Genomic DNA, 12,938 nt, shown 5'->3' with positions numbered 1-12,938 from the left:
ATAAGCACACAGCTAAAATAACGAAGGAGTGGCTTCACAACAACTCCATGACTGTTCTTGAGCATGAGAGGGTGAGGACACACATTCCCTGAGCTCCTGAGCCCCTCCGTGAAAACCGCCAGGTGTTCGCATTGTCTGCCGGCTAATTGTTTGCTAATTATTGCCTGACTAGCTAACGTGCACAGCAGATCACAGCAGAGAGCGAGCCGAGGATAGTGCCGAAGATATTACCGGATAAACAAGCAGGACCGAGCAGAGCTACATTGCACTCGAGGTACCGCCACACAAGCCGGGGTTTGCACTGAGCAGAGGTACCGCCGCATAGAGCGGGGCTATACTGAGCCGAGGTACCGCCGCTCCGCATTGCATAGTACCGAGCAAAGACTGCATAGACTGTAAAGACAGCACTGCACTGAGCTGAATACCATCCGGATTACCGGACTATCGGGCTACTAAGCTGTGCAGCTGTGCAGCTCTATACCGAGTCGCTAAGCCATCAGAGCGGAGGAGCGGAGGATTGCCGGGATTGGCGGGCAGATTTCCTGACTAGACCTGACTAGACCTCTAGCCCTTCTACTCCTGGGCTGCCTGAGTGGGGTTGAGTTGAGTCATTGGAGTGGTGCTGTATCGAGCTGTAGAGCTGTAGAGCTGTAGAGCTGTAGAGCTGCCAAACCTGTTAAAATCCTGTTAAAATCCTAAGCCACCAGCCGACTGTACAGCGGGCTCAGTGCTCAGTGGGTCAGCAAGCTCAGTATCAAAGCAGTGACAAAATAGAGACTAAGCGGTGACTGAGACTTTATTTAAGAACTGCCAGGTGGTCTGACCGCTCAATTTATCTGCTAGCCTGCTTGTTAGTTGCTGTGCATTGCTGTGCATCGCTGTGCATCGTGAGGTGGGATAGCTTTGAAGCAGCAAGTCGCTGGATCACAGTAAATTGAACCGAATCCCGTCGTCAAGTCGCCAAGCTACTAAGTCGCAGAATTGTATTGAGAACTGCCGTATGGATTGATCGCTGACCTGTGAATCTGCTAGCAGCTGTGCCGCTGAGCCATCGAGATTTTTGGGTTTGGGGTTCTTTGTGCCCCCTGACCTTGCACATTTACTTTAGAGCAATCCGGGCAGCTTGTACATCAGAGCCGCAGGGCCTGTGGGTGCGGATCTGGTTGCTGTGCCGCTTGTCAGCTATGGGGAGAAGGACCTTGAGAACAACACAACCCCAAAAGAAGCCGACCACTGGCTCTATAAAAAAGTACCTGGCAGTGGAGACCGAGGAGTTGCTGGAAGCAGGGGGTTCGGACCATATGCCGGGTGCTCGCTCCGGCCCCCCCCATAGCCCGTCAGCTTCCCATAGATCTCCAGCCTCCTCTTGGTGCTCGGACGGGACGGATGTCTCCCCGAGCCGATCCACAGTAGCTGCGCTAGTAAGCGGTCTGCCCACAAAGGCGGATTTAGCCTCTATGTTGAGGGGTTTGGAAAAGTCAATTAAAAACGAAGTATCCTTGGTCCGAGAGAACTTGAATCAGGTACTAACCCGGGTTGAGGAGTCCGAGCATAGATTAGATTCACATGCTGCTGCAATCCAAGAACTCCAAAATATCTCTAAACGTCAAGCATTAGCACATAGGATGGCTCTGTATAAAATTGAGGACCAGGAAAATCGGAGCAGGCGTAATAATATCCGAATCCGAGGTCTGCCTGAAGCCATCAAGGATCCAGATCTGCTCCCGACGATAAGTGGGGTTTTCAACAAGCTGCTCGGCCTTCCTGTTGACAAGTTAATGAGGATTGATAGAGCCCATAGGGCCTTTCGCCCCCGCAGCCTGCAGACAGAGACCCCAAGAGATATCATATGCAGGATTCATCACTACCCTGAGAAGGAGCGTATAATGCTAAGAGCCCGGGAAGTCCAAAACCTGGACTTTGATGGGGCACCCCTTTCGCTTTATCCTGACTTGGCTAGGGAGACCTTGGAGCGCCGCAGGGTACTAAAGCCCCTCACAGAAAAGCTGAGAGCGACCGCTATAACATATCGATGGGGTTTCCCTTCCTGTCTAATCGCATCTAGAGAAGGTCGCACTGCAACTTTGCGATTCCCCGAAGATCTGGAGGGCTTTTGCATGGCGCTTAATATACCAATACCTGACCTTCCGGGTTGGCAAGATGAAGCCTTCCAGGCTCCAGCCTCATCTGTTGATGGTGCCTGGCAGAAGATGTCTAAATCGCAGAAACCACGGAAATCTCCCTCTGATAAGCCTACTTGATTATAAGTTGAATATTGGCAAGCCTTCCTGGATAACCCCATCTGTAGAGGCCATCTGGCAGAAGACGCCTAATCTATAGAATCCACGGAAAATCTCCCTCTGATAAACCCACTTGAATACGACTTGAATATTAACAATTACAATATTGCACTTTTTTTTTTTTTTTTTTTTTTGTGGGCTATCTTGTAGATACAGAGAGAGAAAAAGTGATAATTTGATAAATTCTTTTTTTTTTCAGCCACCTGGCGAGGTCCCGCGGAGGGGCCCCGGATTTCTTCAGGGTTTTTATCTCTGATTGGTTTTGTCTTGATCTCCCTCTCGTTGCTCACCCCCCCCCCAATTTTTGAGCGGAGCTCGGCTTTCCCTCACCCGTGTTTCCCGCCAGGTAGCGGGTCTCCAGGTGGGACCGCGGCTGAGAGATCGCCGTTTTTCCGCTCTTTGGTGAGTGTTCCTCACCAACATATTGTCGCGATGGCGACAACCTTTTTTCCTCGATCTTTTTTTTTTTTCTTTTTTTTTTTTTTTTTTTTTTATTTTTTTGTTTTTCTTCTCTTATCTTTCCAATTGTTCCTTTCCCCCCCCCCCTTGGTGTACACCAGTCTAGGTGTGGATATTAGTATATATCCGGTTTAGATCTCAATGTCGAAGGTGACATACCTATCCTATAATGTAAGGGGGCTTCATACTCCAGCTAAACGGCATTGCTTATATAGAGAACTGAATGCGCTGAAAGGAGAAGTAGTGTTCCTGCAGGAGACCCATATCACCCACACTTCAAATCTTAAATTGACCACCCCCACGTACCCTACTTGGTACTATAGCCTTTCGGATATTCGTAACTCCAAGGGAGTCGCCATAGGGTTCCGTAAAGGCTCACCCTTTAAACTCACACAAATGGTAGCTGATAAATTCGGGCGTTATTTGTTTCTGAAGGGTACCCTGGGCGGCACTGTTGTCTCTTTTGCAAATATTTATGCTCCTAATCAAGATCAAGTGTCTTATTTAACGACCACCCTGCGCAGGTTCCAGGAATTTGCTGACGGAATATTAGTGGTGGCAGGCGATTTCAACGTCCCTATGGACCCCTTGCTGGATACCTCCTCGGGTAAGTCTTATATCTCATATAAACGGTTAAACTATTTGCGTACACAATTGCATGAGTTTCAATTAATAGATGCTTGGCGTGTTTTCCATCCTTCAGATAGGGATTACTCGTACTTCTCCAAAACACATAACTTCTATTCAAGACTTGACTATTTCTTGGTGGACCACTTCCACCTCGAACTAGTTGACTCTGTCACTATTGCTTCATCTTCTATTTCGGATCATTCCCCTATTTGTTTGACCTTGAAGCTTCCTTCTCTCCATTATAAAAAATCCACATGGAAGTTAAATGATTCCCTAATTGTGAGCCCTGTGGACAAACAAAATATAGGTAAAGAACTAGATAACTTTTTTGTGGATAATTCCTTGCCGGAGGTCAATACTGCTGTTCGCTGGGAGGCCCATAAGGCCTATATTAGAGGTAAACTAATAGAATTAGGAGCAAGGAAGAAGAAAGAGCGCGTATCATCTCAAAGAACTCTTGTTGCTGAAATACAGGTTCTCAAACGCTCTCATAAGGCCTCCCTTGCTATTTCTACCTTACAGTTACTGACTGAAAAACGGGAGGAGCTTAAGGCCCTATTTCATTCACAAAACAAGGCCACATATCGCAAGGTGTCCCAAAGGATATACGAATGGGGTGATAAACCTGGCCGACACCTTGCACGGTCCTTGCAACAACAAAAAGTAGCCTCTTATATTCCTAAAATCAAGCGACATGATGACTCCCTGGCGCACGACTCCACCTCCATCGCGGCCGAATTTCACAAATTCTATTTAAATCTCTATTCTGTTCCGAAAGCCATCTCGGATCCAGAAAAGCGTAGATCATTGATGTCAGAATATCTTGCTAGTGCCAATCTCCCTTCTATCCCACCAGAGAAAGTTAATTCTCTGGAGGATGAAATTTCGGTGGAAGAACTTCGAATTGCTTTAATCTCTACCCCAATGGGGAAGGCCCCGGGCCCTGATGGCCTCTCGGCCTTTTACTATAAACAATATACCGAAACCTTGCTCCCTCACCTGGCCTCCTATGCTAATTCTATTCTGGCAGACTCTTCTTTGCGCCCGGAGACTTTGCATGCATATGTTACATTAATCCCGAAAGAGGGTAAAGACCCCTCTTTATGTTCTAGTTATCGTCCCATTTCTTTGTTAAATGTTGATGTTAAACTATATGCCAAGGTAATCGCCAACAGATTGCTCCCCTTTTTACCCGCTAGTATCGCTAACAGTCAAACGGGTTTCATCCCTGGTCGTGAGGTGAGGGACAATGTGTCACGCACAATTTCACTTTTATCTTTTGTTCGCCAGCACTCCCAGCCCACCCTGTTGCTTTCCACGGATGCTGAAAAAGCGTTCGACAGGGTGGACTGGGAGTTCCTGATGGCGACACTACAGGCGTTTGGTCTAGGCCCCCGCCTGTGTCGTTTGATTAATGCGTTATATAAATCCCCTACTGCTCAGATTAAGGTTAATGGTATCCTCAGCGAATCAATTAAGCTCTCTAATGGGACCAGACAGGGCTGCCCGCTCTCCCCTATACTTTTTGTTTTATCTTTGGAACCTTTTCTGGCTAGAATTCAAGCAAACCCCTCGATTCATGGTATCACGGTCGGGTCTATGCAACACAAATACGCGGCTTATGCGGACGATGTTCTTTTTTTTGTACAACAACCTATGATATCCCTGCCTAATCTTCTTTCTGAATTTGATAGATATAGTGCTCTGTCTAACTTCAAAATCAATCTAACGAAGTCGGAAATCCTAAACGTTACAATTGCCCCGTCAATGGCACATGACATTAGCCCAGCTTTCCCCTTTATATGGCAACCCTACTCTTTTAAATACTTAGGGGTACACATTACTGCCCAGGTGGAGGATCTAGCACGAGCAAATTATATTCCCTTACTTAACACAATTAGAGCTAACTTTGCGAATTGGCATCATCTAGCCACCTCTTGGATAGGGAGGGTGAATGTTGTCAAGATGAATGTGCTGCCCAGGGTGCTCTTCATGTTTCAAATGCTCCCGTTTAATATACCCGTCAATTTGGTGAGGACTTTGAACTCTCTGGTTAGAGCATACGTGTGGCGCCGATCACACCCTCGGCTTGCGCTCTCGCTATTATCGCGGGACAAAAGCCGGGGGGGGTTGGCGGTGCCGGACTTTGGGAGATATCTGAACGCCGTCTCCCTGGTTCGGATAGCCGACTGGAAATTTCATACAGAGGAAAAGCTCTGGGTTCAGCTGGAGCACAAGCTGGCAAATACATCATTATATCCTCAACTTTGGATACCTCCAGAGACTAGAAATTTTGCTGACACTATCTCGCCTTTAACCAGTTCGGTTTTTCGCGTCTGGGATCGGCTACATAGGCTCCATAAAATTCCATATAATTCACCGCTTATGCCGATTTTAGGCCATAGCCTCTTCCCGCCTGGTCATAAAGACCACTCTTTCTCCCAGTGGCTACCACAGGCCAACGCCACGCTGTTGCATCATATAACGGGGATGGAAGGAATACTCCCATTCTCTAAAATATGCCAGGCATCACCAAAGACATTTATGGATTGCTGGAAATACCACCAACTTCAGCAATTCGTGAAAAAACTGCCTCACCCCTTACGCAACATACACTCCCTGAATCCGATTGAACAAATTCTAGTACGCCCTGAATCAGGTAAAGGTTTATTATCTAAGTTTTATAAGTCATTGGACGCACTAGGCCCTAATTCCACCCCACACTTTATGAAACAGTGGCAACTAGACTTTAAGTGCACTTTTTCGCCGACACAGGAGGAAGTTATTCTTCAATTGTCTCATAGCTCAGGAACATCGGCGCGGACAACAGAAGCCAATTATACGTTTCTCACTAGATGGCACTACTCCCCCGCCAAGCTACAGAGGATGACACCATCTCTCTCGGCTGTTTGCTGGAGAGGTTGTGGGCATAGAGCTACGCACGCACATATATGGTGGTTCTGCCCAGCAATTCGACCCTTCTGGACTAGCGTATTGTCTTTAATTGAAAAAATTCAGGGTTTACCTATTGCTAGGGATCCGTTGTCTGTCTTATTCCATGACACTAAACTACCTCCGGCCCAGTATCGAAAGTCTATTACCCCTTACCTTTTAAATGCAGCCAAAGCATTAATCCCAAAATACTGGAAACAGTCTACAGTTCCCTCGATACCTCAATGGTTGCGGGCAGTTGACCGTATCTACTATCTGGAAGACATGACATTGGATCTTCGAGGTCAGGCACCCCTGGCACGTAAGATTTGGTCATGTTGGTTAACATTCACCCACACTAACATATACGCCTCATATATGGCAGAGGCCTCTCTAGGCTAGAACGCCTAGACTGGTGAAACACCAAAACACCAAGGGACCCCCCCACTTTCCCTTTTTTTTTTTTTCTCTTTCTCTCTTCCTTCCTTTCCTTCCCCTCTCTACTGGAGAGCCCCCGCTTAAACAACTGGACTAAAATATCTAACAATCCCAGAAATATTGATTTTTGTAGGTAAATTATATTCGTATGTTTTTTTTTTTTCTTTTTTGCATTGGTTCTAGTTATGACAAGCAGGGATTGCTTAACTGTATAAAATTTGGGGAGACTCCCCCTTTGTTCTTTTCTACTTCATGTTTGTATAACTCGTATAGAATTCAATAAAAAAATATATTAAAAAAAAAAAAAAACTCCATGACTGTTCTTGAATGGCCCAGCCAGAGCCCTGACTTAAACCCAATTGAGCATCTCTGGAGAGACCTAAAAATGGCTGTCCACCAATGTTTACCATCCAACCTGACAGAACTGGAGAGGATCTGCAAGGAGGAATGGCAGAGGATCCCCAAATCCAGGTGTCAAAGACTTGTTGCATCTTTCCCAAAAAGACTCCTGGCTGTATTAGATCAAAAGGGGGCTTCTACTAAATACTGAGCAAAGGGTCTGAATACTTAGGACCATGTGATATTTCAGTTTTTCTTTTTTAATAAATCTGCAACAATGTCAACAATTCTGTGTTTTTCTGTCAGTATGGGGTGCTATGTGTACATTCATGAGGAAGAAGAATGAACCTAAATGATTTTAGCAAATGGCTGCAATATAATAAAGAGTGAAAAATTTAAGGGGGTCTGAATACTTTCCGTACCCACTGTATAAAAATGAATGTACAGTGCCTTGCGAAAGTATTCGGATGGAGCCAAATACAGGACCATTCTGGAAGAAAATCTGATGGAGTCTGCAAAAGACCTGAGACTGGGACGGAGATTTGTCTTCCAACAAGACAATGATCCCAAACATAAAGCAAAATCTACAATGGAATGGTTCACAAATAAACATATCCAGGTGTTAGAATGGCCAAGTCAAAGTCCAGACCTGAATTTAATCGAGAATCTGTGGAAAGAACTGAAAACTGCTGTTCACAAACGCTCTCCATCCAACCTCACTGAGCTCGAGCTGTATTGCAAGGAGGAATGGGCAAAAATTTCAGTCTCTCGATGTGCAAAACTGATAGAGACATACCCCAAGCGACTTACAGCTGTAATCGCAGCAAAAGGTGGCGCTACAAAGTATTAAGGGGGCTGAATAATTTTGCACGCCCAATTTTTCAGTTTTTTATTTGTTAACAAAGTTTGAAATATCCAATAAATTTCGTTCCACTTCATGATTGTGTCCCACTTGTTGTTGATTCTTCACAAAAAAATTACAGTTTTATATCTTTATGTTTGACGCCTGAAAAGTGGCAAAAGGTTGCAAAGTTCAAGGGGGCTGAATACTTTCGCAAGGCACTGTATGTAGTTATAACAAGTGACCCCCTACATGCCCATACTTATTCGGGCACTTGAATTTGCCCAGCTGAGGGAATGTTGCAGGTAATGTTCTATTTTGGTTTATTATATTTCATTGTTCATTGCAAATTTGTAATGTACATTTCCTGTCTCACTTCAGGTTTTACATCTCAACTGTTCGTCATCCTGAAGAATTGTGTTCAAGTACAGCGCCACATTATTAAAAAACCTAAATGATTAAAAGAACACAGTCCATGAAGTCCGTCTAAAAATGACGCTGAGGTGCAGAAATAAATGCAGATAAATTCCAACACCGTTTTTGCAGACACAATCCTGACGATCACCACGTGCATAAAATAAGGTAATCTCCTTACCAGAAATTTAGACCCCCTGTTAAGGAAGGTCCACCAAGCATGAGGTATAGAAACGGTCATCAGTGAAGGGTCCACTCCAAATCAGCAACCAATCCACGACGGAATATTCATAAAGGACAGTATGTCTTTGTGAACTTCATAAACCCCAAATGTTGGACATTGATGTTCCTCCAAAAAAACAAGTGGGGCTCACATGGTAAAGTGCGTACAATTTATTAAATAAAACAAAGGTGAAAGACTCACATGTCAGCTGCGTGATACAGGCATGTAATAAAAGTTTGCTGCGGCTACAAGCGTATCTGCATGGGGGCTGGCGTGTCTGACGCGTTTCGTCCTTCCATCAGACTTTGTCAAAGGCAAAGCCCCCATGTGCAGCACGCTCTTTTATTGTCCCCCTAATGGAAAATGTGATCGCGCACTTCCGCTTCCGGTACGCGATAATGCACTTCCGGTTGCGGCGTGCGCGATGACGCACTTCCGGTTTAATGCAGACAGCGCGGTGAAGCACTTCCGCCCTCTCTGAAGGCTGACTGGAATGCCTGGGAAGAGCATCGCATCGGGCTCATCGTTACCACAAGGGGCAGACTAAAAATAACGCACCCGAAGCATACTACATCGATCCCCAAGCATGCCACCACTCCTTCCACAATGAATTATTATATTCTCATGCAAATTTCTTTAAATAGTAATAAAACATTAAAAACATTAAGATACTTCTTATAATGTATGTTGAGGCACAAAAAACATATATAAAATTATGTAAAAAAAAAACCCAATGCTATATGAGAGTTACAAATAGATGCACAACTCAAAATACATGTTGCATGTTAGAAATCACAAAAAAATTTGATATAATTTCTCACAATCAACAACATATATTAAACGTAAATGGTCATCTGAAACCCACCACTCCAGAAAAATAAATTGATTAGGATAAACCCTTCTAGATGGATAAATATTCAGAATGTCCAAGAAGATAAAGGACATTAAGGGAGGATCCCTCTGTCAGAGTTAATCGCAAGTGGAGTGGGACGTCCACATGCCACTCAACTGTTGTTTATGAAACAGTTGACATCCCAGTCCACGTTGAGACCATGGGGGGTATAGCACTTGAGGTCAAATATCCATCTTGTCTCCACGCGCAAGATCTCTCTTCTCACATTACTACCCCTCCAGTGAGCAGTAAACCTATCAATAGCGATTATTCTAGTGCCAACTGATTTTTTATGGTGGCATTCTGAATAATGCCTAGAGACGCTGTGTTTTGGGAAGCCACGGCGAATGTTGCCCAGATCCTCGTTCACCCTAACCCGCATAGCTCTGGTGGTCCTGCCCACATATTGATACTCCCACGGGCATTCCAACATGTAAACCACATTTTCTGTGGAGCATGTAATGAATTTGTCTATGGGGTAACTCTTTTGTGTTGTCCTAGAGCAAAAGGAGGTGACTTTCCTGTCTTTAATGGTATTGGCCCTACAGACAACGCATCTCCTACAGGGGAAAACCCCTTTATCTCTGGAAAAAGGTGAGTGGTTCTCAGAGGTTGATCAACGATATTGGGCGCTACCCTAAGTCTCAGGGGAGGAGCCCCTCTGTAGACCACAGTAGCATGCTCTCCAATAGCCGGGGGCCAGAACCCTTTCGTTCCTTAACACCTTCCAGTGTCGAGAAAATATTATTTTTATATCCCGGAACTGTTGAGTGTACGAGGTCACAAAAGATGTTGCGAATCCAGCATTAGTTTCTTTCTCCCTCATGGGTTCCTGCAACATACTAGCTCTGTCAATACAGGCCACTTCCTGAATCACCCGGTCCAATTCAGAGTCAGAATATCCTTTATCCAGGAACTTGTTCTTCAAAATTTGTGACTGTTGTAAGTAGTCATCCAGAAGAGTACAGTTCCTTCGAACTCTGATGAACTGGCTTTTTGGCACCGATTTAAGCCACGAAGGGTGGTGAAAACTATCAGTGCCGATGAAACCATTGCGATCAGTGGTCTTAAAGTATGTAGTAGTTACTAATGCATTGTTCCTAAAAGAGATATTGAGAAAGTGAATATTGGAATCGCTTGCTTCATGCTGCAATTGAATCCCAAAATTATTCTCATTCAGCTCCTCAAAAAAACGGGATAAAGACTCAACGGTGCCATTCCATATTAGAATGACATAGTCTATGTATCTTTTCCACAACACTAACTCATCCCTCTGTTCTTTCAAAACAAAATCCTCCTCCCACTTTGCCATGAACAAGTTCGCCATGCTGGGTGCGAACTTAGCTCCCATGGCGACGCCCTTGGTTTGGAGGTAATAGGAACCTCCAAACCAAAAATAGTTGTGCACCATGGCAAAGGAGAGGAGTTCAAGGATTCAGTCCCTTTGCACCGGGATGAGTAGTGGATCTCTCTGCAGGAAAGAAGATACCGCTCTATACCCATGGTCATGAGAGATGATGGTGTAGAGGGAGGTACCACCTCATTCAGAAGTCTCAGAACCTGGGTTGAGTCTCTCAAGAAGGTAGGAGTGGACACCACCAATGGCTGTAGGTAGCCGTCAATGTACTTACCTACCCTTGAGGTTACTGAGTCTATCCCACTAATGATGGGACGACCAGGTGGGTGGGAAGGGTTTTTATGAACATTATGTCAAATTTTTTTGTGATTTCTAACATAGTGCAACATGTATTTTGAGTTGTGCATCTATTTGTAACTCTCATATAGCATTGAGGTTTTTTTTTTATATATGTTTTTTGTGCCTCAACATACATTATAAGAAGTATCTTAATGTTTTTAATGTTTTATTACTATTTAAAGAAATTTGCATGAGAATGTAATAATTCATTGTGGAAGGAGTGGTGGCATGCTTGGGGATCGATGTAGTATGCTTCGGGTGTGTTATTTTTAGTCTGCCCCTTGTGGTAACGATGTGCCCGATGCGATGCTCTTCCCAGCTCTGTGTTGTAGTCATGAAGGAGTGGAAGAGGACTCCAGTGGCAACCTGTGAAGCTCTAGTCAACTCCATGCCCAAGGGGGTTGAGGCAGTACTGAAAAATATTGTTGACCATACAAAATATTGACACTTTGGGCCCAATTTGGACATTTTGACTTAGGGGCGTATTTACTTTTGTTGACAGCAGTTTAGACATTAATGGGTGTGTATTGAGTTATTTTGAGGGGACAGCAAATTTACACTGTTATACAAGCTGTACACTCACTACTTTACAATTTCGCAAAGTGTCATTCCTTCAGTGTTGTCACATGAAAAGATATATTAAAATATTTACAAAAATGTGAGGGGTGTACTCACTTTGTTGAGATAGTGTGTGTGTATATTTATATATACTGTATATATATATATATATATATATATATATATATATATATATATATATACACACTAACACCCATGTGAGTTTGAACTTTGGGGTGCACACCCTAATGCAATAGGCTGTGCCCCCTCTTTGAAGTTCCAGAGCCATTGGAAACAGGAAACCAGTAGCCACACACAGGCGGAAAGACTTACCTCTGGATTTTGGAATAGATGGGAGTGGCACTTGCATACTTTAACAATAAAAAGCAGTTATACATGGACTAAATTTCTACACAATTTTACCATACCATGAGTAGGGATGATCGAACTTTTCAAAAGTTCGGTTCGACCAGAACACCAGAACTTCCAGAAAGTTCAGCCTGGATTTCAGAACCCCATTGAAATCAATGGGACCCCGAACTTCGGTAATCAAAAAAAAACAATTTTGAAGCCCTAAAACCCAATAAATGCCCCTAAAAAGTGCCTAGGGTTCTGGGTCATGCCCCAGAGACTATTAATCACACAAAATAAAGTTCTTAAAAATTGTCATTTTTGATAGAGAGCCAATTATTGAAAAAATTATTGAAAAAAAATGAGATTTCTTTGGATTTAGTGACTGGGGGGTCTAAAAAGTGTACCTGTGAAGTTTCAGCTCTGTAGCATGTCCAGAACCAGAAAAAAAAGATCGTTTCTCTTAGGTCACTTATAGAACAGGGATATGGCTACGCTATTTTCACACCTTGCCGGTTTTGTAGCAAGTGTTTTTTTGAGCATTTTTTGGGGGTTATTGGAGGCAGGCATAACATCAGAACTTCTGTGTAGGGGTATATATATACACACACACTTATATGTATATATACACATACACATATAGGTGTGAAAGTAGCAGAACACTATGTTTGCGCTAATGAAATAATTAACACCCATATGGCTTCTCTACTTTCACACCAATATATGTGTATGTGTAGATATACATATAAGTGTGTGTGTATATATACCCTATACAGAAGTTCAGATGTTTTGCCTGCCTCCAAAGACCCACAAAAAATGCCCAAAAAAAACGCCTGCAATAACACACCTGGGCGTTTTTTTTTGGC

Source organism: Pelophylax lessonae (genome assembly GCF_965119305.1).
Source record: "Pelophylax lessonae genome assembly, chromosome: 8".
In the NCBI taxonomy this organism is placed as follows: domain Eukaryota; kingdom Metazoa; phylum Chordata; class Amphibia; order Anura; family Ranidae; genus Pelophylax; species Pelophylax lessonae.
The sequence above is the reverse complement of the archived record's forward strand: the minus strand, read 5'-3'. Positions refer to the sequence as shown.